This window comes from Lissotriton vulgaris, chromosome 9 (genome assembly GCF_964263255.1).
Source record: "Lissotriton vulgaris chromosome 9, aLisVul1.2, whole genome shotgun sequence".
Classification (NCBI taxonomy): domain Eukaryota; kingdom Metazoa; phylum Chordata; class Amphibia; order Caudata; family Salamandridae; genus Lissotriton; species Lissotriton vulgaris.
In genome coordinates, this window is record NC_141697.1 from 451,237,543 (window position 1) to 451,263,686 (window position 26,144).

Below are 26,144 nucleotides of genomic sequence, written 5' to 3' on the forward strand. Positions count from 1 at the left end.
AAAGTTCATCTCTCATTTTGCCCTTCCTTTTCTGCCCCTCCAAATAGACCTTCCATATATTGAAGATACGCTGTCCAATAGTACATTCTGAGATCCGGTAGTGCCTGCCCACCTCGCTCCCTTGGCAGTGCCATACATCTCAGTGCCCTTCGAGTCTTTCCATGTGCCCACACGAATCGGTTTATCATATTTTCGAGTTCTTTAAACCACTTAGCTTCAAACAACAAAGGTATGGCCCTGAATAAATATAAACATTTCGGGAGAAAAATCATTTTAACTATATTCGTTCGGCCTACTATTGAGAAGTGTATATTATGTAGCCTATCTAAATCCTTTTTAGCTTTATTTATTACCGGTGCTATGTTTGACTCCACAAGTTTATCTAAGTCTGGCTGTATTATAACCCCTAAGTATACTCCACTTGGAACCACCCAATGATCTGAACAGTCCGCCTTACTATTTCTAATAATCTGCATTTTGGCTGAATTTAGAGCATAGCCAGACACCTCTCCAAAATATTGTGCCTCCTCCTCAATGAGGCCTATAGCTTCCGCCGGCCTAGGAGTGACAATATTATCGGCGTACGCCAAGATTTTACATTGTCCCCTATGGGTATCCACTGGACAAATGTTGGGTCCATATATAGAGCAAAGAGGAACGGGGAGCAGGGGCACCCCTGGGGTGTGCCCCTCTTTATCTGAAACGGCAGCGTATACCCGGTATTTGCTCATATACGATCAGTTGGAGCTGTGTATAAAACCTGCAAGGATTTTACCAGGCCCCCCCAAACCCCGCCCTCCTCAAGATAAACAAAAAAAAAGTCCCAGGAGACCCGGTCAAAGGCTTTTTCTGCGTCTAATAACATCACTGCGAACGGGTCTCCTGCAACCTCTACGACATCAAAAAGAGTAATGACCTTTTGGGTATGGCACGTGGTACCCCTCATTGGTATAAGTCCGTGCTGATTAATACTCACCAGGGTGTTGATTACTTTCGCGATTCTAAGAGCTAGGGCCTCAAAGTAAATTTTGGTGTCCGCATTCATTAGCGTTATTGGTCTATATGATCCAGGTTGATTAGCTGGCTTGCCCTTTTAAAAAATGATTACAATGTCTGCCCCTGCCCAGCTGTTCGGAACCGATACCCCTGCATGCGCCTGCTGCATTGTTGTGCTTCGGTCCTGCTTAATTACATCCCAAAAGGTTTTAAAAAATTCCATTGGGATTTGGTCAGGGCAGGCGGCCTTACCTGAAGGAAGACTAGTTAAAGCAATCAAGATTTCTTCCATAGTAAACGATGCCTCCAACTCCCTTGATTCACCCTCCGGTAAAGTATCTATCGGGATATCTCGGAGGTAGTTGCATATTTTAGATATATCGGTTGGGAGCTCTTGATCATATAATGACATATAAAATTTCCTAAAGACTTCCCGTATCCCCTCTGGATCTGCAAATACTGTTCCCGCCTCGTCCTGTATTTCCCTCACTTGACCTGTGGATACGTTCTGCCTCGTACGAATAGCAAGGGTGCGGGCCACAGATTAATTGAATTCATAGCATCTCTCTCTGTTCATTAAGTATGTTTTAGCAGCCTTGTTGGCTATGATTTCCTCTGCCTCCATTTTTTCTTCCTCCATTTTTGCTTTAGCTATTTTAATTAAGACTTGATCTAGCGGGACCCCCTTGCCACATTCTGGGTTAGTTCCTCCTCTGCGTCTAACACCGCCTTAACAAGCTCTGCCTCCCTTTGTTTTTCCCTCCTCCGTCTTGCTACGCTAAAACATATTGTCTCCCCTCGTACGGCCACCTTAAAAGATTCCCACACATTCCCAGCCACTGTGCTACCTCTTTTAATATCCAAAAAACTCCTAATCCACTCAGTCATATGCACAATGTAAGCTTCCTCTTTCAACAGCCCTCTCTCAAATGTTAGTAGAAAGTTTCCTACATAAATCAAAATTGCCCTTGGTTTATCAGTTGCCGGCCCTTTTCTTTGCACCAGAGGAAATCTATGAGCCCTCTGTATCTCATTTTCCCAACTCCAGGAAGATAACTCTGGGAAGGCCCCCTTAAAAAGATTAACAACAAACGCCCGCACATCCTGCCCTTCTTTTCCTTCCGCCACCCCGAGTAGTTTAACATTGTTCCTCCTCTGTCGATTCTCATAGTCCTCGAGCTTCCAAAGTACATTTGCCGCCATTTTTTCCTGATCGGTTTTAAACTCATTCCGCTTCCCAACATGAATGAATGAATGAATACTCATTTCTATAGCGCGTGGTTACCTAGAGGCATCCCAGCGCTGCAGTGAACCAATTCATCACCCGAAAGATTACAGAAATAGGAAAGTTTTTAGCATTTTTCTAAAACTAAGGTGGTTCTCTTCCATCCAAATAGGGTCCGGCAGGTTGTTCCAGAGTTTAGCTTGGACAGAAAAACGTCTGCCGCCCATGCGGATTCTCCTTATTCGTGGGACTGCCAAAAAGTTCTTACTACTAGATCTAAGGGTCCTATTGGTTTGGTAAGGGCAAATCAGAGGTTGGGTTAGACCAGGCCCTGTCTTGGTCAAGGCTTTATGGACAATGGTCATAGCCTTAAATTTGACCCTTTGTTGTATTGGCAACCAATGGAGTTGCCGGAGTGCTGGTTTGGCAGAAGTTCTTCGCGGTATCTTTAGAAGCATCCGGGCTGCACAATTCTGTACCGTCTGTAGGACCCTGAGTGTTCCTAGTGGTGCTCCTAAATATACTGCGTTGGCATAGTCCAGGCGTGTTAGAATCAGGGCCTGGACTAATATTAGTCTTGCTTCGAACGGAAGCAGTTCAATGATTTTTCTAAGAAATCTCATCAGGGCGTAGCAGGTCGCTGCAACCTTCTGAGCTTGCTCCAAAAAGTTAAGTGCTGGGTCTAGCCAAACCCCTGGACTTTTAATTTTCTTTTTGGGGGAAGGGGGGTGGCCCAAAGTGGTAGGCCACCATCCGTCCACCGTGGAGGGAGCATCATGCCCCAACACCATGATCTCCGTCTTTGTTCCATTGAGTTTCAGGAAGGAGGCATCCATCCACTCACGAACCTTACTAAGGCAGGTGGAAAGTTTATCATAGGATGACATCTGGCCAGAAAAGGGTGATGATAAGCTGCGTATCATCCGCATACGTCACTAGTTGCACTCCCCAAGGTAACACCACCTCAGCCAAAGGCCTCATATAGATATTAAATAAGGTCGGGCTGAGGGATGACGCCTGGGGAACGCCACAGTGAAGATGAGCGGGTGGAGAGGAGATATCATCCTCAAATACAGAGAAAGTCCGGTCGGAGAGGAAGGATTGCAGCCATTTCAGCGCGGTCCCAGTAACACCCACATCACCCATCCTTTGAATCAGAATAAAGTGATTAACGGTGTCAAAGGCCGCGCTGAGATCTAATAACAGTATGGCTGCACAACTGCTTTCATCTACAATCCTTCTTGCTTCCTCAATAACTGCCACCAGAGCCGTTTCAGTGCCTTGTTTGCACCTGAATCCGGTCTGGGTTGGATGTAGTAGATTCTGGGTTTCTAGATGGTTGGAAATCAGAGAATTGACATGTTTTTCAGTAAGTTTGCTAATTGTGGGCAGCAAAGAGATAGGGCAATAGTTAGCCCAATCGTCAGGATTGAGGTTGGGCTTTTTCAATAGCGCCTTTACTCTTGCGTGTTTCCAGTGGGGGGGGGACTTCCCCAGCTGAGAGTGAAGTATTGATCACCTCCTTAATCACCGGGGCCACAACATCAGAGACCAGGTTGAGCATAGTGGGGGTGCTACATCAGCCGGTGAACCTGATTTAAGATTACTCAAAAGTGATTGAACCTCAAGGCAATCAAGAGGGGGAAATGTCTCAAGGAGATTCAGCTCAAAACTAGGGGGCGAGGCTAATATCCATGGTGTATCATGGAAAGTGGAATAGATGTCTGTTATTTTTGATACAAAACAATTAGCTAATTCCCTGCAGCAAGTATATGCAAGACTGGGATCAGCAGTGGGAATAGGTGGGGTGACTAAGGACTTGAATATTTGAAAGATTTCCCTGGATGAGCTGGAGGCAGAGGTGATTTTTTTCCTGGTAATAATTGGATTGAGTGGATTTAATCAGTTTTTTATAGTTGCGAAGAGCAGTCCTATAGATATCTTTACTGGCTTTTTGGTAATCTTTTCTCCAGAGCCTTTCTTTCTGTTTACAGAGTTGTTTAAGGGTACTAAGCTCTGGGGTGTACCAGGCTTTTTTGTTTGCTCCGGTACGATGGGAAAGCTCAACCTTAGGTAGGGTCTGGTCCAGTGATTCCTCTAGCCAACGATTACAACAGTCGTTAGCGTCTGAGGGGTCATTGCTAATTTCAGGTACAGTTTCTTAAAGGTTGAGTGTCCATTTCTCTGTTACTAATTTAGACCAGGGTCGCCTGTTTTTTTTTACAAAACAAGCCTGGCCTGTCTGTTCCTGGCGGGTAAGGGAGAAGGACAAAAGAGAATGATCGGACCAGGGAATTGAGGAAGAATTTATAAACTCGAGCGCGCTTAGATTAGTGTAAAAATGATCCAGTGTATGTCCTGCTTTGTGTGTAGGGCCGTGAATAATTTGTCTAAGTTGGACTGTGTTTAACGCTGTCAACAAATTCTGACAGATCGAGGTATCTGATTTATCTAACTGGATGTTGAAGTCTCCCAACACCGTAAAATTGGGGGTGTTGCAGGATAGATTAATGACTGAACTTAACAGATCTTCGCAAAACTGTCCAGCCGGCCCTGGAGGTCTGTAAACCAAAAGGCCTGAAAGCGAGCATGTAGGGGAAAGGGTGACACAGAACATCATACACTCGGCCCCAGGGATGAGGACTTTCTCTATTCTACAGCTTATAGATTTTTTATGCGCTATGGCGATCCCTCCTCCTCGTCCATCCATCCGATCTTGCCTTACCATAGAATAATTCAAAGGGAGGGCCCGAACAACATCAGGGTCGGAGCCATTGTTAGTCCACGTTTCTGTGAGGAAAAGAACCTTAATGTCTGAGTCCTCCAGTAACATGGAGATCTCTAGGGCATGTTTAGGTAGGGATCGGCAGTTCAGAAGAGCCAGTGAGAAAGGGGGTTGCTCAGGGGCCCTTATGTCTGGGGTAAAATGGTAATGGCAGCCCGAACATAACTCATGATCCTTATAGGTGTTTAACAGGATACATCTTCTTCCAGCCTCTCAGTTCTTGCCTCCACCTCCGTGACCCTTGCTGCCATATCTGCGTAAAGTTTATTTACTTTCCGTAGTGAGCCCTGTATTTTTTGATTGGCCTGCTTTGCCCTCCGAGATTCACTCCTAGTCTCCCCCTGCATCTGTTTCAGCGTAGCGTGTAGCATGTCCATAGTAGTCGCTTGCGCTGGGGCATTAGTCTGGGTATGTGATGCATTAGTACCTCCCTCTTGATATAGCTGGGAAGTGGCTGAGTAGTCCCAGTCCAGCTTCTTAGACACTTCCAGGGGCTCACATTAAGGTTTACCCTGTTGCGGGATCTGCTCTTCTTGGCTCTCCGCTTGGTGTACGCTTTATGTGTAACTTCGCTTTCTGGCGTTGATACTGCTGAGTCTGCTCCCAACTCCAGATCTGAGCTACCAATATCACTCTCAGTTATGGAGTCGGAAGCAACCTTATCCCCCTCTTCCTCCTCATCATTCACAGAAAAAAAAACTCTCATCGCTGGGGGAGCCAGGGACCGTAGATACACCTCCCATGTCTTGCATAGAGGCTACACAGTCATTATGCTCCTTAAGCCTCAGGCCATAATTATGACTTTCCTGGACAATAATCTTGGGGCGTGTTGCCTGCTCTGCGCCTGGGCCTAGGATCACAGTGACATTCCGACCCCCCCCCCCCTGAGTTCCTGGGGGGGCTGCTGCATTTACGGGTGTTAAGGGACTACTTTGTAGCTCGGATGTTGTACAGCCCTCACCAACAGTACTGTGCTCCGTGACAGCGAGCGTCTTGAGATTAACATTGACCCCAGACAGTACTCCCACAACAAAGTCTTGGTTCTCAACATCACTGCCTACGAGGGACACTGATCCGCCCCGCTAGGGCCCTCCTTACCGCGGGGATGAGCAGCGTCCGCTTGTTGCTCAGACTGTTCACTCTGCCCATCCCGAGCGCTCAGCGCATGTCCATGTATAAGTGTCTGGATGGAGGATGTACTAGCACTGTGACTGACTGTCTAAGTGACTAATTTGTAGTGTCTCACTAAATATATGGGATAGTGGTTAAACCGTGTGAATATCTGTATCACTCTAGCTCTTGTTGTGTAAACTACTACATACTTTGGTTACTAGCTAAGTGAAAGTCTATATTAGTTATAATTAGTTTAGTGGGTATTTGTAAGGGATAGTGAATCTGTTTGTGGTTGGGTGTGAGGTGTTTGACTGTCCAAAGATGTGTAAATAGTTGATTTTGTAGGTATATGAGGTTAAGACTGCACGTGGAAACAGTTGTTTAGGTGAGTGAATCTCTTTATGGGTGTGGTGATGAGTAAATATATTTCTCAATGATACATGTCCAACAAAGTAGAAATATAAAAGGCAGTGTATGTGACAGTTGTTGTACCTAAATAAGTATACATACTCATACATATACTCAGTGATTGTATGAGTGACTGTATTGAAAACTGTATACTTGTAATAGTGATTTTATACCACACTAAGTATGAGTTACTATCTATATGAATAAATAAAGTGGTGTTTGTATATGTGTGTAGCTTAGTAAATGTAAGTATGATCAATTGTTAGCATAAAGGAGTAGGATGGCTGCATAAGTAAATAGGATGTGTGCTGGTGTGTAATGTTGATGCGGGTGTATAAGTATATTTAATAGTGTTCTATTGATCTTTGTTAGCATGTATGAGTGAATCTATAGGTAAGTGTTTAGATGTGTGTGTAGATGTGGGAATCGCTGAGTGGGTTTTTATAAACTTGTATTAGTGTGTCAATGGTTTCAAATATGGTACTCCATATTTTATAATGTGTTGAAAGGTTATACTAGTGTATGATGAGATGTATCAGATTGTCACGTGATTGATGTCATCAGTGATGTCATCAGTGATGTCACTGACCATGTCATGAATGACTATAACGGAAGAATTTCAATGGTTTTGTACGAGTGAAATGTCCAGCTAACTATAACACCCCTAAAACCTATAGTTTTTTCAGTGAATTTCAAAGGATTTTTAAATGCTAATTCCTAACTATAACATGTCTGAAACCTATGTTTTTTTCAGTGAATTTCCAATGTTTTGTAAATGACAATTTTTAAATGTATCAATTGTTATATTTATTTTTTTGATACTGATTTACATTTTTTTAAACTATTTATTTTTAGATATATTTTTTTAATTACATTATAATTAGATTAGTCAGTCAAGTCAAGTCATACCATTTATATAGCGCACTACATACCCAGAGGGTTTCAAGGCGCTTAGGAAGGGGAGGTGGATTATTTGTCAAATATCCACGTTTTAAGCTGCTTTCTGAACGCAAGGTGATTCTGGGTGAGGCGAAGGTAAGCGGGGAGTGAGTTCCATGTTTTGGCAGCCAGGTATGAGAAGGATCTGCCTCCCATGGTGGTCTTGTTGATGCGAGGTACAGTGGCGAAGGCTTGGCTGGAAGAGCGAAGTTGGCGGGAGGGGGAGTAGAAGGAAAGTCGAGAGTTGAGGCAATCGGGTCCGATGTCGTAGAGTGATTTGTGTGCGTGGGTAAGCAGTCGGAAAGTGATCCTCTTATTGACGGGTAGCCAGTGGAGGTCTTTAAGGTGACCAGAGATGTGTTCGTTGCGTGGGATGTCTAATATGAGCCTGGCTGAGGCGTTTTGGATTCGTTGTAGTTTCTTCTGGAGTTTAGCGGTGGTACCTGCGTAGAGGGTGTTTCCGTAGTCCAGTCGGCTCGTGACTAGAGCGTGGGTGACTGTTTTCCTTGTTTCGGAGGGGATCCAGCGAAATGTTTTTCTGAGCATGCGAAGAATGTTAAAGCAGGAAGAGGATACGGCGCTGACTTGTCTGTTCATTGAGAGTGAAGAATCCAGGATGACGCCAAGGTTCCGTGCGTGGTCTGTCGGGATGGGTGCATTTCCGAGGGCTTCCGGCCACCAGGAGTCGTCCCATGCAGAGGGGGATTTACCTAAGATGAGGACTTCTGTTTTATCTGAGTTCAGTTTCAGACGGCTTTGTTTCATCCATTCGGCGACTTCTTTCATTCCTTCGTGTAGGTTAGTTTTAGCGGTGCTGGGGTCCTTGGTGAGAGATAGGATCAGTTGAGTGTCATCCGCGTAGGAGATGATGTTGAGGTTGTGTTGGCGGGCGATGGCCGCGAGGGGGCTCATGTATACGTTGAAGAGGGTGGGGCTGAGTGAGGATCCTTGTGGTACGCCGCAGATGATTTCAGAGGCCTCGGACTTGAATGGTGGGAGGCGGACTCTCTGGGTTCTTCCGGTGAGGAACGAGGTTATCCATTCCAGTGCTTTTCCTTGGATTCCGATGTTTCTGAGGCGTTGTAAAAGGGTGCTGTGGCAGACTGTGTCGAAGGCTGCGGAGAGGTCGAGGAGGATGAGGGCGACTGTGTCTCCATTGTCCAGTAGAGTTCGAATGTCGTCTGTTGCTGCGATGAGGGCGGTCTCAGTGCTGTGTTTGGCTCGGAAGCCGGACTGTGAGGAGTCGAGGGATTTGTTGGCTTCGAGGAAGGTGGCGAGCTGGTTGTTGACAGCTTTCTCGATGACTTTGGCCGGGAATGGGAGAAGCGAGATGGGGCGGTAGTTTTTGAGTTCGGTGGGGTCCGCTGTTGGTTTTTTCAGAAGGGCGGTGAGTTCAGCGTGTTTCCAATCTTCTGGGAAGGTAGCGGAGTTGAAGGAGCAGTTGATGACGTCTCGGAGGTGCGGAGCTATGACGGAGTCTGCTTTGTTGAAGATGTGGTGGGGGCATGGGTCTGTGGGGGATCCAGAGTGGATGGAATTCATCAGGCGGATGGTGTCCTCAGTGGAGATTGGGTTCCAGGCGTTGAGGGTGTTAACGGGGGGAGGATGGTCAGCTGATGGTAGGGTGGGTTGGCTTCCGGGTTGGTTGTCAAAGCTGTTGTGGATGTCAGCAATCTTGTTGTGGAAAAAAGAGGCTAGGGAGTCGCAGAGGGTTTGAGAGGGGGTGATGTCGTTGGAGTTGGCCGAGGGGTTGGAAAATTCCTTGACGATGTTGAATAGTTCCTTGCTGTTGTGGGCGTTGTTGTCAAGTCGATCCTTGAATGATGTTTTCTTGGCTTTTCGGATCAGTTGGTGGTGAGTACGAATGGCGCTTTTGAAGGCATCCTTGTTGCTGGTGGATGGGTCTTTCTTCCAGGTCTTTTCAAGGGAGCGGCACAGTTTCTTGGATTTCTTGAGGTCATCGTTGAACCATGAGGCCTTCTTGTTGCCAAGTTTGTGATGGCGTTTTTTCAGTGGTGCCAAGGTGTCGGCGGTGTTGGATAGCCAAAGGGTGAGGTTGGAGGCGGCTTCGTTGGCATTAGAAGAGAGAGCTGGGGGGTTTAGAAGGAGCGATGAGGAGATCTGGTTGATGGTGATTTTGTTCCAGTTTCTTTGTAGAGTTGGTTGGAGGTGGATGATGGGTTTCGGCTTGTTGTATGTGAAGTGAACGCAGCTGTGGTCAGTCCAGAGGAGATCTGTAGTGTGGCTGAAGGAGATATGGTTGCTGGAGGTGAAGATGGGGTCGAGAGTGTGACCTGCGATGTGGGTGGGGGAAGTGACCAGTTGTTTAAGTCCGAGGTTGGCGAGGTTGTCTAGGAGGGTGGCGGTGTTGCGGTCGTTGCTCTTTTCAAGGTGGAAGTTGAGGTCTCCCAGAAGGATGTAGTCTTTGGAGGGGAGCGCGTGTGGGGTGATGAAGTCCGTGATGTCTTCACTGAATTTTGCGCGGGGTCCTGGTGGTCTGTAGAGGAGGGTGCCTCTGAGTGTAGTCTTGGGGTCGATGTGGATCTGGAAGTGAAGGTGTTCAGAGTTGGCGAGGTTGGCATCAGAGCTGGTTGAAATGCGGATTGTTTTCTTATGGACGATAGCGATTCCACCTCCTGTATGGTCGGTGCGATCCTTGCGTGTGATCTTATAGTCCTCAGGGATAGCGATGGCGATGTCAGGGGCGGAGGAAGCGTTCATCCATGTTTCCGTTAGGAAGGCGATGTCAGGCGAGATGGTGTCTAGTAGGTTCCAAAGGTCAATGGCGTGCCTGTGGACCGAGCGGGTGTTGAGAAGGATGCATTGTAGGTGGTTGCGGTCGGGGATCTGTGGTGCGGTCGGAGCGGAGATGTTGTCAGTGCCGCTAAATTTGCAGGAGTAGCAGGAGAACGGTCCATGGGTGCGTCCAGGAGCGGCTTGGACGCAGTTGGGAGCGCGACCGGGGTTAAGGGCTAGAAGGGTGGCGGTATCGTAGGTAGCGCGGGGGGGCTGGGGAGCGCGAGGGGCAGGGGGTCTGGCGCTGGGCGCGGTCCAGGCGCGGACGGGCGTAGACGGGCTTACCTTTGGCGCACCTTCGGCGTGTACGTAGCGCGTGGACGCTGCGCGTGGGGGCATTGGCCATAAATGGAAGGTGGGGGGGAGGGGCGAGGGCGCTTCAGCTGGGAGGCGGGGCGGGCAAAGGACGACGACAACAACAACAAAATGGAGGTGGGGGGGTCAGGGCGGCAGGAGCGCTAGGGGGCAAACGAATGCTGAAGAGATAAAGCGGCGAGGTGAACACACAATGAGCAACAGAGTCACGCTAGCACAAACGCACTTAGAATCGGCAAATCGGTAAATACAATAATTAAAATGCCAAAGCGGCAGTTCCCGCAAGCAGCGTAATGAGGGCACACAGCAGGCAGTAATTGTAAATGCAGACCAGGTCAGGGCTTAAGCGCTGCAGAAACGATACCTCAGCAGCAGCAGCAGGGGAGCGACCACTCAGCTTGGAAGCAGAGAGTGAGTCACGGTGCTTCCTGGTGTGGGCGCGCTGTTTGTTGTCTGTGGGAGGGCGCTTCAGCTGGGAGGCGGGGCGGGCAAAGGACGACGACAACAACAACAAAATGGAGGTGGGGGGGTCAGGGCGGCAGGAGCGCTAGGGGGCAAACGAATGCTGAAGAGATAAAGCGGCGAGGTGAACACACAATGAGCAACAGAGTCACGCTAGCACAAACGCACTTAGAATCGGCAAATCGGTAAATACAATAATTAAAATGCCAAAGCGGCAGCAGCAACATTGTGCTCAATGGGAATTTCTAGTTAAATGAAATTAGTTACTTTATGTATGACTTTTCTTACCACAGGACTGGATCCTGGATTCAGTCCTGGGACATCTCCTGTAAACAGTTGAGTAAAAGCATTTTGGTTACAGTAGTGATTTTTAAGGAATATTATTGTATTTTAAAAGTTGACAGAAACTTTTTCACATGGAATCACCAATGTTATCCTATGGGAGGAAATTCACTTAGCAGGTAAGTAGTGTTATCGTTCCTTTTTCTTACTCAGCAGCGGAACCTGGATCTAGCACTGGTGCATCTCCTGTATACAGGGGATTTTTAAGTAATATTTGTAGTTTGTGAAAATAGACACTTAGAAACTTTTCTGGTGAAAACCAGACAATGGATTCCTATGGAAGGAAATACAAGTTACTGGTAAGTACGGTTAGAATTACTTTTCAGGGTCAGTGCTGTGTCATGGGTTGCTCCGCAGAATCCGACCACCGTAGATAATGGTCCACCTCCTGATATTACCAACCCCCTGCAAGCAGACCACAGGGGATTCAAACTATCATGCAAGGGAAGAGTAAGGGAAGGGACTGACGGGAAAAGGACCTGAAATGACAAAAGAATACAATGTAACCAATATCTAGCATGCAATGCTACTCTCATTTACTTCTCGCTAAACAGTATATCTACCTGTTGGAAAATATATGTATCTATATAATATAACAGGACACGGGCAAGGCATGAAACGTCTCTCCTATTCTTTTTCTCCCTGGAAAGAGAAATATATCAATGACTCAGATACAACGATACCCTGTAGTGTATTATATTGAAAAAACATGTGTGTCACTCACATACCTCATACACATGTGAAGACCTTCACTATCTGTATTCCATAAAGTAAAAATCATAACATATACTGTGGTGTTTTCTGTTAGCTTCACAACTGTAGGACAGGAAAAATATGATAAGGAGATACACAATCAATGTTCCCCCCTGGCCTTTGAATTTGACTCCAATTCCTGAGAAGGAATAACATGTAGTGGAAAAGCACTACTGCTGAGTTTCATAAGTTTATTCCAAGAGAAAAGATACGGCTAACGGCAGAGCATAGTTGCGACCACCACTCTTCTCCGCTACACAGTAAAGACCAAAGTTAACAAGAATCAGTAGCGCGTGGTTTTGTTCACCACCGCTCTATACTTCTGTAATATAAATGTATACTCCTACAGACACGGCAGTGCGTGGTTGAGACCACCACTGCACTCCGCCGTATTCCCGAAAAGAATGTCTCCAAACAAACAATACCGCGTGGTTGCCTTCACCATGTCTATCAACTCTCTCCTCTTAGAGCACAACAGGTTTTCCTACAGTACGGCAGTGCATAGTTGAGACCACCACTGCACTCCGCCTGCACAACCAAATCTCTCTCCAAGAAACGGTAGCGCGTAGTTGAGGACACCACAGCGCTCCACTCTGTTACTCTCTCCGAGTCTTCATAGATTAAGAACAACACAAGAAACAGTAGCGTGTGGTCACGTTCGCCACTGCGCTCCATAACATTCAAAGAATCTCAGCACAGATAGCGGAGAGCGCGAGGCAAGACTTCCGCGCTCCGCTATTATCACAACATGAAACCGCTTCCTACCTGAAGCTCTTCAACAGCCACAAGCTCTCTGCGCGACCTCTTCCAAAGGCCGGGAAAATCAGAATAACGCGCATCAGCAGATGGGCGTGATCACTAAAGTAATTCCTCATGTGCAAGGACTCATGGCAGTTGTAGTTCCCCCATGTGTGTAGGCCCCTCGAATCCGGATCCTGACATGCTGGGCTAAAAGATGCAGCACTGGGTTCTCTCCTGATAACAGGTGAGTAAATCGGAATAATTTCCAAGTGAAACCAGTCAATATTAGCCTATGGAAGGAAATTCAAGTTACTGGTAAGTACATTTAGAATTACTTTTCAGGATCAGTACTGGGCTAAACGATGCAGCACTGGGTTCTCTCCTGATGACAGGTGAGTCAATTGGAATTCGTTGTTCTGCTAATTTTATGTGAATATTTTAAAGTCCCAAAACTCCACACTTAGAAGAATTTCCAAATGAAACCAGCCAATGTTAGCCTATGAAAGGAAATTCAAGTTACTGGTAAGTACGGTTAGAATTACTTTTCAGGATCAGTACTGGGCTCAAAGATGCAGCACTGGGGTTCTCTCCTGATAACAGGTGAGAAATCGGAATTCGTAGTTCGGCTGATTTTAGAGGAATATTTGTAAGTTCCAAAACTCCACACTTAAAAGAATTCCCAAGTGACACCAGTCAATGTAAGCCTTTGGAATGAAATTCAAGTTACTGGTAAGTTTGGTAAGAATTACTTTTCGGTATCAGTACTGGGCTCAAAGATGCAGCCCTGAGGTCTCGCCTGATAATAGGTGAGTAAATTGGAATTCGTAGTTCGGCTGATTTTTGAGGAATATTTGTTAGTTGCAAAACTCCACACTTAGAAGAATTTCCAAGTGAAAGCAGTCAATGTTAGCCTATGGAAGGAAATTCAAGTTACTGGTAAGTACGGTTAGAATTACTTTTCAGGATCAGTACTGGGCTAAAAGATGTAGCACTGGGTCCTCTCCTGATAACAGGTGAGTAAATTGGAATTCGTTGTTCGGCTGATTTTAGGTGAATATTTTAAAGTCCCAAAACTCCACACTTAGAAGAATTTCCAAGTGAAACCAGTCAATGTTAGCCTATGGAAGGAAATTCAAGTTACTGGTAAGTACGGTTAGAATTACTTTTCAGGATCAGTACTGGGCTCAAAGATGCAGCACTGAGGTCTCGCCTGATAACAGGTGAGTAAATCGGAATTCGTAATTCGTCTGATTTTAGAGGAATATTTGTAAGTTCCAAAACTCCACATTTAGAAGAATTTCCAAGTGAAACCAGTCAATGTTAGCCTATGGAAGGAAATTAACAGGGTGTATGCACATTTATAGAGCGCGCTACTCACCCGAGAGGGTCTCAAGGCGCTGGGAAGGGGGGCGCTACTGCTCGAAAAGCCAGGTCTTGAGGCGCTTCCTGAAGGAGAGATGGTCCTGGGTTAGTAGTAGGTAGGTGGGGAGGGTGTTCCATGTCTTGGCCGCCAGGTAGGTGAAGGATCTTCCTCCGGTGGTGGTTCTGCGGATTTGTGGGACGGTGGCGAGGGCGAGGCTGGCGGAGCGGAGCTGGCGGGTGGGCGTGTAGAACGTGAGGCGGTTGTTGAGGTATTCAGGGCCCAGGTCGTGGAGAGCATTGTGTGCGTGGGTGAGGAGTCTGAAGGTGATACTCTTGTTGACGGGAGAAAGTGCAGGTTCCTCAGGTGGTCGGAGATGTGGCTGTGACGAGGGATGTCCAGGATGAGTCGTGCAGATGCGTTCTGTATGCGTTGAAGTCTTTTCTGTAGTTTGGCGGTGGTCCCAGCGTAGAGGGCGTTCCCGTAGTCCAGACGGCTGGTGACAAGGGCCTGGATGACCGTCTTCCTGGTTTCAGTGGGGATCCAGTGGAGGATCTTACAGAGCATGCGGAGGGTGTTGAAGCAGGGGGATGTGACTGCTTTGACTTGCCTGGTCATCGTGAGGGAGGAGTCGAGGATGAAACCCAGGTTGCGTGCGTGGTCCGTGGGCTTGGGGGTGTGCCCAGAGCAGGGGGCCACCAGGAGTCGTCCTAGCCGGAGATGGCTGGGCCGAGGATGAGGACTTCCGTCTTGTCTGAGTTCAGTTTCAGACGGCTGAGCTTCATCCATTCCGCGACGTCTTTCATTCCGTCCTGGAAGCTGGCTTTGGCGGTGGCGGGGTTATTGGTGAGGGAGAGGATCAGTTGGGTATCGTCGGCGTAGGTGATGATGTTGAGGATATGCTTGCCTGCGATGGCTGCGAGGGGGCTCATGTAGACATTGAAGAGGGTGGGGCTGAGCGAGGAGCCTTGGGGTACGCCGCAGATGATCTTGGTGGCTGCTGTGCGGAAGGGTGGGAGGCGGACTCTTTGCATTCTCTCCGAGAGGAAGGAGGTGATCCTTTTCAGGACTTTTCCTTGGATCCCGGCGTGGTGGAGGCGGGTTGTCAGGGTGCCGTGGCTGACCGTGTCGAAAGCTGCCGATAGGTCGAGGAGGATGAGGGTGGCACTTTCCCCATTGTCAAGCAGGGTCCTGATGTCATCTGTGGCTGCGATGAAGGCGGTCTCGGTGCTGTGGTTTGCTCGGAATCCGGACTGCGATGGGTCGAGGGCGCCGTTCGTCTCGAGGAAGGCGGTCATCTGGTTGTTGACGGTTTTCTCAATGACTTTTGCGGGGACGGGGAGGAGCGAGATGGGGCGGAAGTTTTTACGGTCTGTGAGGTCTGCGGTGGGTTTCTTCAGGAGGGCGCTGATCTCCGCATACTTCCAGCTCTCCGGGAAGGTGGCTGATGCGGAGGAGTTGTTGATGATGTCCCGGATTTGGGGTGCGATGATGGAGTCGGCTTTGTTGAAGATGTGGTGTGGGCAGGGGTCTGCCGGGGAGCCCGAGTGGATGGTGTTCATCGTGTGGGTGGTGTCTTCCGTGTTGATGGGTGTCCAGGCGCAGAGGGTGGTGGTGGGGGGCAACGGTTTGGTGGTGGGGTATGTGTTCTGAGCGCCGAAGCTGTCGTGGATGTCGGCGATCTTGCGGTGGAAGAAAGTGGCGAGATCATTGCAGAGGTCTTGCGATGGCGTGATGTCATTGATGCTGGCGTTGGGGTTGGAGTGCTCTTTCACGATGTTGAAGAGTTCCTTGCTGTTGTGGGTGTTGTTGTCCAGACGTTCTCTGAAAGATGACCTTTTGGTGGTGCGGATCAGTTGGTGGTGTTTTCGGATGGCTTTCTTGAGGGCTGTAATGTTTTTCGTTGATTGGTTGTGGCGCCAGGCTTTCTCGAGGGCACGGCAAGATTTCTTGGAGTCTTTGAGGTTGTTGGTGAACCATGTGACTTTCATGCTGTCGGGGTTGCTTGGAGGGTTCTTCAGTGGAGCAAGGACATCGGCGCAGTTGGTGATCCACTGTGTGAGGTTGCGGGCTGCTTTGTTGGGGTCCGTAGTGTTGGTGGGAGGGTTTTGGCTCAAGGAAGTGGTGAGCTGGTCGGTGGTGATCTTGCTCCAGCATCTTCGGGGGGCTTGTTGCGGGCGGTGGTGGGACGTTGCTTTCCTGAAGTTGAAATGGACGTAGCTGTGATCGGTCCAGTGGAGTTCTGTGGTGTGGCTGAAGGAGATGTGGTTGCTGGAGGAGAAGACGGGTCGAGCCTGTGGCCGGCGTAGTGGGTGGGGGTGTTGACCAGTTGCTTTAGGCAGAGGTTGGCGAGGTTGTCCAGCAGGGAAGTGGTGTTGTTGTCCTTGTTGTTCTCCAGGTGGAAGTTGAGGTCCCCTAAGGAAGATGTAGTTGGAGGAGGCGAGAGCGAGCGGGCTGATGAAGTCTGTGATGGCTTAGCTGAAATGAGAGCGTGGTCCTGGGGGTCTGTAGATGAGGGTACCTCTGAGGGTGGTCTTGGGGTCAGTGTGTATCTGGAAGTGCTCGGCGGCGGTGAGGGTGGCGTCGGTGTTGGTCGTGATGCGGATGGTGTTTCTGTGGACAATGGCGATGCCCCCTCCGGCTTGGTTGACGCGGTCCCTCTGGATGATCTTGTAACCGACCAGGATGGCTATGGTGATGTCGGGGGCTGAGGAGGCGTTCATCCAGGTGTCCGTGAGGAGGGCGATGTCCGGTGCTGAAGTGTCGAGGAGGTCCCAGAGTTCGACGGGGTGTTTGTGGATGGAACGGGTGTTGAGCAGGATGTACTTGAGGTGGTTGTTGTTGGCGTCTGTTCTGGCCGGCGTGGAGCAGGACCTAGTGCAGGTGAAATTGCAGGCTTGGCTGGTGAAGGCTCCGTGGGTGTGTTTCGGGGTGGCTTGGTAGCAGGTTGGCTGTCGGCCGGGGTTGAGTGCGTGGAAGGTCTTGGCGTCGTACCTCCGTCGGGTGGGCTGGCTCCGGCGGGGTCCAGTGGGTCTGGCGCTGGGCACGGTCCAGGCGCGGACGGGCGTAGATGGGCTTGCCTTTGGCGGGTGGTGAATGGGAAGGAGACAGAGGAAAAAGGGATGGGTGGCAGGGGAGCAGAGGTAGGGAGCGGGGGTGAGACGAGCGGGAAAGAGGGTCCTAAGGACAGCGAAGACAGAGGGGAAACAGTGGCAACAAGTCACAGTCACAGTCACGAAATAACAGAGATTACAGGGCACAAATACAGAAAACAGAAAACAGAATGCAGAAGCCAATCACAAAACTCGCAGTGGCAGGGGGGGAGACCAGGCGCACTCAGAGGGGGCTGTGTGGTGTGAGGAGCGATCAGCCCTGGGAACAGGGTCAGGTCGCAGCTCTCTGCCGCGTGGACAACGCTTTAAGTGTCCAGTGGGAGGGAGGATCAGCTGGGAGGTGGGAGCAGGGTGTCGAATGGGAAGGGGACAGAGGAAAAAGGGGTGAGCCGCAGGGGAGCAGCGGCGGGGAGCGGGGAGCGGGGAGCAGGGGAGTGAGATGAGCAGGAAAGACAGTCCTAAGGGCGGCGAAGACAGAGGGGAAACAGTGGCAACAAGTCACAGTCACAGTCACGAAATAACAGAGATTACAGGGCACAAATGCAGAAAAACAGAAAACAGAATTCAGAAACCAGTCACAAAACTCGCAGTGGCAGCGGGGAGACCGGGCGCACTCATAGGGGGCCATGCGGTGTGAGGAGCGATCGGCCCTGAGGGCACATGTGATCACCGCTGTTCAAACGCACCCCGTGGTGCGTTTTAAGTTGGGAGATTAACTCACATTGAATACTGAGGGTCCCTGGGGTGCAACTAGACCACCAGCTACCTACAGTAAGCACCACAGAGCTGCTTTGCAGAGAGATGTAAAAAGGGGCGTTGCCTCAGAACACCTCTCTGCAACGCAGCCCCCTGGCGCAACCTGGAGGTTCCTGGTGGGCTAGTTGGCCCCCAGGTACCTCCAGTATTCAAGGGGAATTTATTCCACCTCTGCAAACGCCCCAGGGGGCACGTTTGCAGACTGATGAAAGGAGGGGGCACAGCCTCTGGCGCAATGCCGTTTTTTATATTTTCTTTTTTTAAGAAGGGGAGCAGTGTGCCAAAGTTATTCCAAATAGAATGTTGCGGATGACGAATCATCCCGAGATTTTGAGGATAAGAGCGGACTGAAGCGGGCCACCAGTTTTGAGCCCCGGGGGGGCCTTACAGGCCCCCATCATTAAAATTTTAAGCTCTGGGGTTGGCGGTCCAGGGGGCTGTGGGGGGGGCTGTGTGCCCCCCCGCATATATTCATACTTTGCCCCGGGGGTGGCGGTCCCCAGGGCTGTGTGTGGGGGATTGGGCCCCCTCACACTTTATTTTCCAAATACCCCTGGGACTTGGCCCCCCCGGCTAATTACCATCGAAGCGCGGGAGACCCCGCTTCGTTTTTTTTTCACAGCAGGATCCGCGCACCCTGCATGGATTTTGCCAATTGTGGGACCCCCTGAGCAGACCTAGGGGGTCAGACTGTTCCTACCCTGCCCCCTTTTTTGCATTTTTCGTGTTTTTCTCACTGCTTTCTTGTATCTCGGTTCTACCGAGGCACAAGATGGCTGCCAACACTTCCTGATTTAGAGTGTTGACAGCCAATTAGCATACAGCTCATGCTCAACAGAGTCCGCGGATCCTGCGCCGGCTATAGGTATATCTATGAATTTACTTTTAATTTTCTCAGGAACTACTAAACAGATTTACACCATTTAAGCAAAAGGCCCAAATCTGAACCAAGGACTACCTCTTTGACAAATTTGGTGTAATTCCGTTCAGCAGTTCGGGCTATAGCCGTGATTAATGGTTCCTATGGAAAATTACATGGGGAAAACATGTTTTGGTACCCCACCTTGTTTTTTGGCCCCCGCTTGAGGAATCGCTCCGAGTGGACCTGAGCAGGCCACCAGTTTTGATAATTGCGGGAAGATTCATCAACCGGTGCCAAAGTTATTCCAAATAGAATGTTGAGGATTTCCTATGGATAATAGGTCCTAACTATAACTACCTACTGGCGACCGTCAGTAGGTAATATATATATATTACCTACTGACGGTCGCCAGTAGGTAGTTATAGTTAGGACCTATTATCCATAGGAAATCCTCAACATTCTATTTGGAATATCCAGCTTGTAACTCCAACCACTTCCAACCCGCAACGCCGGCAGCGAAGAAGGAGACTCGGACCCCACAGCTCTTCAGGCAAAGTAGTTTCTTTATTTCATAACAGCCTGCAAACGATGCGTTTCGGGCTACTAGAGCCCTTGATCACATTCAGCTTTCGTACTGCGCCATTATTATTTTTATATGCATGTTTGGTGAACACCCACTTTCACTTGTTCTGGTCACATGTCCCTAAGCATGAACAACAGACTTCTTTCCTGATTTCATCACAAATATCCTTATGGGAAATAATGCATGTAATGCTAATATAAAATCAGTGCATTTCAATAAATATAAACAGATAAAAATATAAATATATTCAATGTATAAATATATTAATAATCTATTTTTCAACCAGATTAATCCGCGGGAAAAACAAATATTATTTTCCCCTCTGTTTTCTGTCAAAAGTGCATAGTTTTAAATCGTGGTCACCAGTAGGTAGTTATAGTTAGGACCTAGATATCATAGGATAATCGCAACATTCTATTCCCAATAACTTTGGCGCCGATTGACGAATCTTCGCGAAATTCTCAAAACTTATGGCCCGCTGCGGTCCAACTAACTATAACGTGCCTGAAACCTATGGTTTTTTTCAGTGAATTTCTAAGGTTTTTTAAAATGCTAATTTCTAACTATAACGTCCTTGAAACCTATGTTTTTTCAGTGAATACATATATATCCCAAAATTGCAAATTGGATATTTGAGACAAAAATGTGTGTATTTTCAGAACTAATAAGCGTAGCTGATGTTTGATGAAAAATGCCTGGATTTTCCAAAAATAGTCTATGCCTATATTTGAGTGATAAAACATCAGGGATGGGAATACCTATAAGTAAAACTATTAACTTTGTACCAGACAATGCAGCTATGGCTGATGCATTCCAAATTGATAAAGCCATGTTCACAGTACTGCGGACAATTTTGCCTGATGCACTGAGGTAATCACTGCTGGTAATCTTGCATGGGTTGGCCAATAATGTAATCTTGTCTGACAGGTAACTATTATCACACTAAAAATAGCTAAATATGCTTTTCATTGAACATAAGCAGCTCTTTTAATAGAAAATGTTGGAGACCTCTGCTCTACAGTCTTCCACAGCCCCGGACTCGGATGAGATCGTCCACTGCAGTCATTTCTCAACTTATGTTCCCTGAAGCACAGATGTGCACTGCTGATGGTCTGCTGAGCGTTAATGAGGTTACTCCAATTGTAACTTGGTCAGAGAGGCCATTTACTGGCTTAGGATGAAGAAAGAGGGCATATGGTAGGCAGAGGCTGGTATAGGGTACTCAGGGAGTGGTAGAGGCTTGGCAGAGCAAAGCTAACAGTTGATAGAGAATGACATACTGCACTATTATGGATTCCAATTGAGCTGTTAACAAAGGAGCAATAAGTATAGTGGGCAAAAACCATAAAGGTTTGATATTATAATGCTGCAAATTCCATTTAAAAATGACTAGCCTATCATGCTTTTTTATCCCGGATATACTGCTTTAATTGCCAACACAACGTAAATAGTACTGGCCAAAAACACCCAGGTATGAGTAACCATTGAATGGCCAGGGTCATACTCTAACCTTCATCTATAGTAATGGACATGGTGTGCATTTGCTAATGGTATGCATGTGTGTCTGTAATGTTTTTATTACTAGTACAATGTATTAATACCATCCTTAGGTGTGCCTGAGATGTTATTGCGCCCCCTTACTGTAGCAAGTGACCACAATACTATAGCAAGTGACCACTATTTGCTCCTGCTGTATTGGTGCAATTTCTTTGTTTGTGTGGTAATCATACCTGTAGTACGTTTACCTGCATAAGCTGCTTAACTGCTGTAGTACCCCCAAGTCAGGAGGCTCTCTATTTTCATGGAGAACATTAAGTAAGCACTTCACATACAGGGCTAAAAGAGACAGTGTGTCCATGGGTGCTGCCATCTTGGTTTTAACATTGAATCCTAGTCCCCAACATTCAGAAGGAGACCGCATAAGAAATGGCAGGACACTGATCTTGACTCTCATGAACATGGAAGACAGACTCAAATATAGACCATGTCTGCATATGTACAAGCAAGACCACCATGTTTGAATACAAATACAATGTATGTCAAATGATAGACCTGTAAAAGTAGCAAAAGCAGCTTTTTTAGAATTTTGAAAGAAAAGTGTAACAAAATCTCGTCATGTAAAAGGGGTCCTAAAAAAGGGAGGAGTAAGGCTTTGTAGTGCTTACGTATCATCTCCGCATCCAATCTGTGTGTGAAAGAGTGCAGGCCATGAGTTTTAAAAGCCCAGATTTAATCACATGTGTATCATGTAAGTCGCTATTAGCAGATACTAAATAGGAAGGCAATGGTAAACCAAAACATCTGCCTCGGCTCTCTAGAAGCAGCTCCAGGTGTTCCCTCTGCCAAGTTCAGGGTCAGTACAGTGGGCACCAGAAGTGATGCTTCACTCACCCACACCGAGCATTATACTTTCATACTGGACATGCACAGAGGAAAATTAACTCACAATGAGCATGCGCACTATAACAAACTCATGCACAGGACAAGTTGTTTTCGTTTTATAAAGTATGTGCTGCTGTGTAATGTATGAATGGGAAGCATACTCAAGCATCTTCAATAACCTTTTGCGAGGACGATAGATGAGGGCACAAGCCCTAAACAATAGCTGCGCAGGGGAGATTAGGTAAACAAGCAGGCGAAACATGAAAAAAAGTAAAAGCGGATGGAAACAGTACTTGGGACTTGGGAGACTGATAAGAAAAGCACACAAGGAAAACAACAGGAAAATGTATGCTACAGGCAATAGAAACAAGAAAACTATGTGGCAAGCATGAGAACTAATAAAAAGCGAAAAAGGCGAGAGGGCAGGATGCAAGCCCATGTTAAAATGTATATGTACAAGTACTGTGCAGGCAAAACCTAAAAACCATTGGTATCATGAGATGAAGTGGGAGTTATAAGAAACATGCAAGGACCTGCCAATAGGGCTCATACAACTGTTGTCACAGAGTGTGCTCACCTGTATTTTTCAGTAAGATATCAAGAATCATGCCGTTTATTGACCATGTTAATTCTCCGCATCATTTTTGGCCATAATTACAAACCTCTTGTGTTGTCGGAAACGGCCTGACAGCAAATATGCTTTTATATATGTACAACTGCCAAATTATTTTACGGTAACTTGTTACGGAATCGCAAGTTTGGTTTATTGATTCAGTATTTGGAAGGGGTGTATTTAGGGCGTCCCTTTCAAATACTGAATTGCAGTGCTATATATGAATGTTTTACAACCAAATTAGAGTTGAATAACAATTATTGTTTACAGACTACTAAAAGTTTGTGGTAACCATTTGCAAATGGGAAGGTTTCCGCAAGGTACCCCTTCCACTTTGAGAGTGTAAAAATATATATTTGTTTTAAAAGGAGGCAGTGGTCCCATAAACTACTGCTGACTCTTAAAAAACAAGCATTTGCAATGCAATAGGTCTCGCATTAGGAAAGATTGAGCTGTTGGTATTGTAAATGACAAATTTTATATTTATCTGTTGGTTTTGAAAATAGCGAAATTAATAGCTTTGTCATTTACAATGCCAATATTTTTAACTTTCGCAAATTTGACACCTATAGCATTTGTAATGCAATATGTGTTGTAATTACGTGACTTAGATGTATTGAAATTACTAATAACAATGTAGCATAATTATGTGGCAATGAGTGGTATTGAGTGGAGTGTGTTGCATTCAGTAGAGTGTAATTATGTGGCGTGTAATTATGTGGCACTGAGTGGTATTTGGAGTGTATGTTGCATCAAGTGCAGTGTAATTATGTGTTGTGTAATTATGTGGCACTGAGTGGTATTTGGAGTGTATGTTGCATTGAGTGCAGTGTAATTATGTGGCGTGTAATTATGTGGCAATGAGTGGCATTTGGAGTGTATGTTGCATTGAGTGTAGTGTAATTATGTGGCACTGAGTGGTATTTGGAGTGTATGTTGCATTGAGCGCAGTCTAATTATTTAGCATATAATTATGTGACACTGAGTGGTATTGTCTGGAGTGTATTTTGTATTCAGTAGAGTCTAAATATGTGGCATGTAATTATGTGGCACTGAGTGGTATTGTTTGGAGTGTATGTTGCATTGAGTTCAGTGTAGTTATGAAGCATAATTATGTGGCACTGAGTGGTATTGTGTGGCGTGTGTTGCATTCAGTAGAGTGTAATTATGTGGTGTGTACTTATGTGGCACTGAGTGGTATTTGGAGTGTATTTTGCATTGAGTGCAATGTAATTATGTGGCGTGTAATTATGTGGCACTGAGTGGTATTTGGAGTGTATGTTGCATTGAGTGCAGTGTAATTATGTGGCACTGAGTGGTATTCAGAGTGTATGTTGCATTGGGTGCAATGTAGTTATGAAGCATAATTATGTGGCACTGAGTGGTATTGTGTGGAGTGTGTTGCATTCAGTAGAGTGTAATTATGTGGTGTGTAATTATGTGGCACTGATTGGTATTTGGAGTGTATGTTGCATTGAGTGCAGTGTAATTATGTGGCTTGTAATGTGGCACAGAGTGGTATTTGGAGTGTACGTTGCATTGAGTGCAGTGTAATTATGTGGCATGTAATTATGTGGCACTGAGTGGTATTTGGAGTGTATGTTGTGTTGAGCGCAGTGTAATTATGTAGCATATAATTATGTGGAGTGTATGTTGTATTTAGTAGAGTGTAATTGTGTGGCGTGCAATTATGTGGCACTGAGTGGTATTGTTTGGAGTGCATGTTACATTGAGTGCAGTGTAATTATGTAGCATATAATTGTGGCACTGAGTGGTATTGTGTGGAGTGTGTGCTGCATTCATTGCATTGGTGTTTACAAACTCCTCTCACTGTGCAGCCAGAAAAAGTAAAGTAAAGTGAATTATGTGACAGTTTAGCAGGGGTACAGAGACTGTGAAAGGCTGTAAGCTGCTATTTTTTGTAACACACCACAAAATGTAAATACCTGTAAATGAACTGTACACATTCAGCAGTTATGACAGCAACTAAGAAGCACATGTTTTGTAAATCTGAAGTGTGATTAAAACAAAGATTTTAATAGGATCAAACCAAACAAATCAACAACTTTTTTGAAGATGTTCAATAATAATTATTTACTGACACTCAATAGCCACATATTACCATGTGTATGCAATATAGTTTTATCAGTAAAACTGTATGTATGTAGATGACAGGGCGTTACCACACAATGCATTAATGAAGTTACAAATTGCCTTCCTCATGTCCATTAAAGCTTGGTAGGTCGTGAAAGTTTATCATGAAAAAAATTAGTCGTAGTTCTAAAAAGTTTGGGAAGCACTAGCCTTGGGTATTACTAAGAATGGACAGGGCTTTCCGGTACTCCGCACTGGCAGTTCTAAAAAGCAGGTGCTGAGACGGGTCCCTATCGGGCTCTCCATTTATGCCTTCACCCTCAGGGTGAAAAAAAATCTGAACTTTGGAGCAGTGCCTGCCACCCTGCACTGCATGTGATGTGACTTCGAAGAGACTTGTTAATAGTACTGTCAGTCTCATTATTTCAGAACTGAAGCATTTTCGATATTATATACAACGAAGACATAGTAAAAGAGATTTCTCAGCAGTACCTACCAAATTGATTAGAGTGGGGGTCTGGTAGGGGCGTATCTGGGAACCGGGCTGTGAGACAATTTATTTAACTATATCGGCATTATCTTCTTCCACATAAAGCGCCCTAGTGCGCTGCCTTCGGCCACGTTCGGCTCATATGAGCAAGGCATAGCCAGTGCTTATTTTTGCAGCTTAAGATAGCGCGAACTTGGCCGAACGACATAAAGCACTTTACACGAGGTGCAATAATTTACATGAAAGCATAATTTCTGTTATGGTGTGGGGAGACTAAGTGAAGGACTTTGAGCACACGCTGGGAATATAAGCACCCTTTGCCATAAAAACAAAAAAAAATGATGCTTTCATGTAGAACTTTTGGTGCTCATGAAAAGCGTTTTAATGACCTCATGGTAAGTTCGCGCTTTATAAAAATTGATTAGAGTGGGTCGTGGGGGTCTGGTAGGGGCGTGTCTGGGAATCTGGTGGCTGGGCAGGTATTTAACGATATCGGCATTTTCTTCTTCCATGTAAAGCGGCAGTGCGCTGCCTTTAGCCAAGTTCGGCACATACGTGCAAGGCATAGCCGGAACTTTTTTGCAGATTTATATAGCGCGAACTTGGCTGGAGTACAGTAAATCGCTTTAGATGGCATGAGATGCAAATGTTTAACATGAAAGGATAAGTTCTGTGTTTAGGGCTTGGGGAGATTAGGTTAAGGACGCTGAGCCGACACTGGGATGTGAGCACCCCATGCCATAAAAACAAACAAGCCGCGCTCTGATGCAACGTGACTGCACGCGTCAGGACACAATGGCAGCGGGAAGGCCCGGAGCCGAGACGGTGACCTTGGCACTCACCCCATGTGGTTCATTCCCAGCGCTCTGTAGCCCCTGCTTGCCTTTCCACATGTTTCTGCCATTATTTTAACAAGCCCGTCAGAGGTCCGTGAACTATGCTGCTTCCGTCTATCAGCCTTGCAATACCGGCGTGGTCTGCGGCTCGCGAAAGTGTAACTGTGCTCGTCATCACAG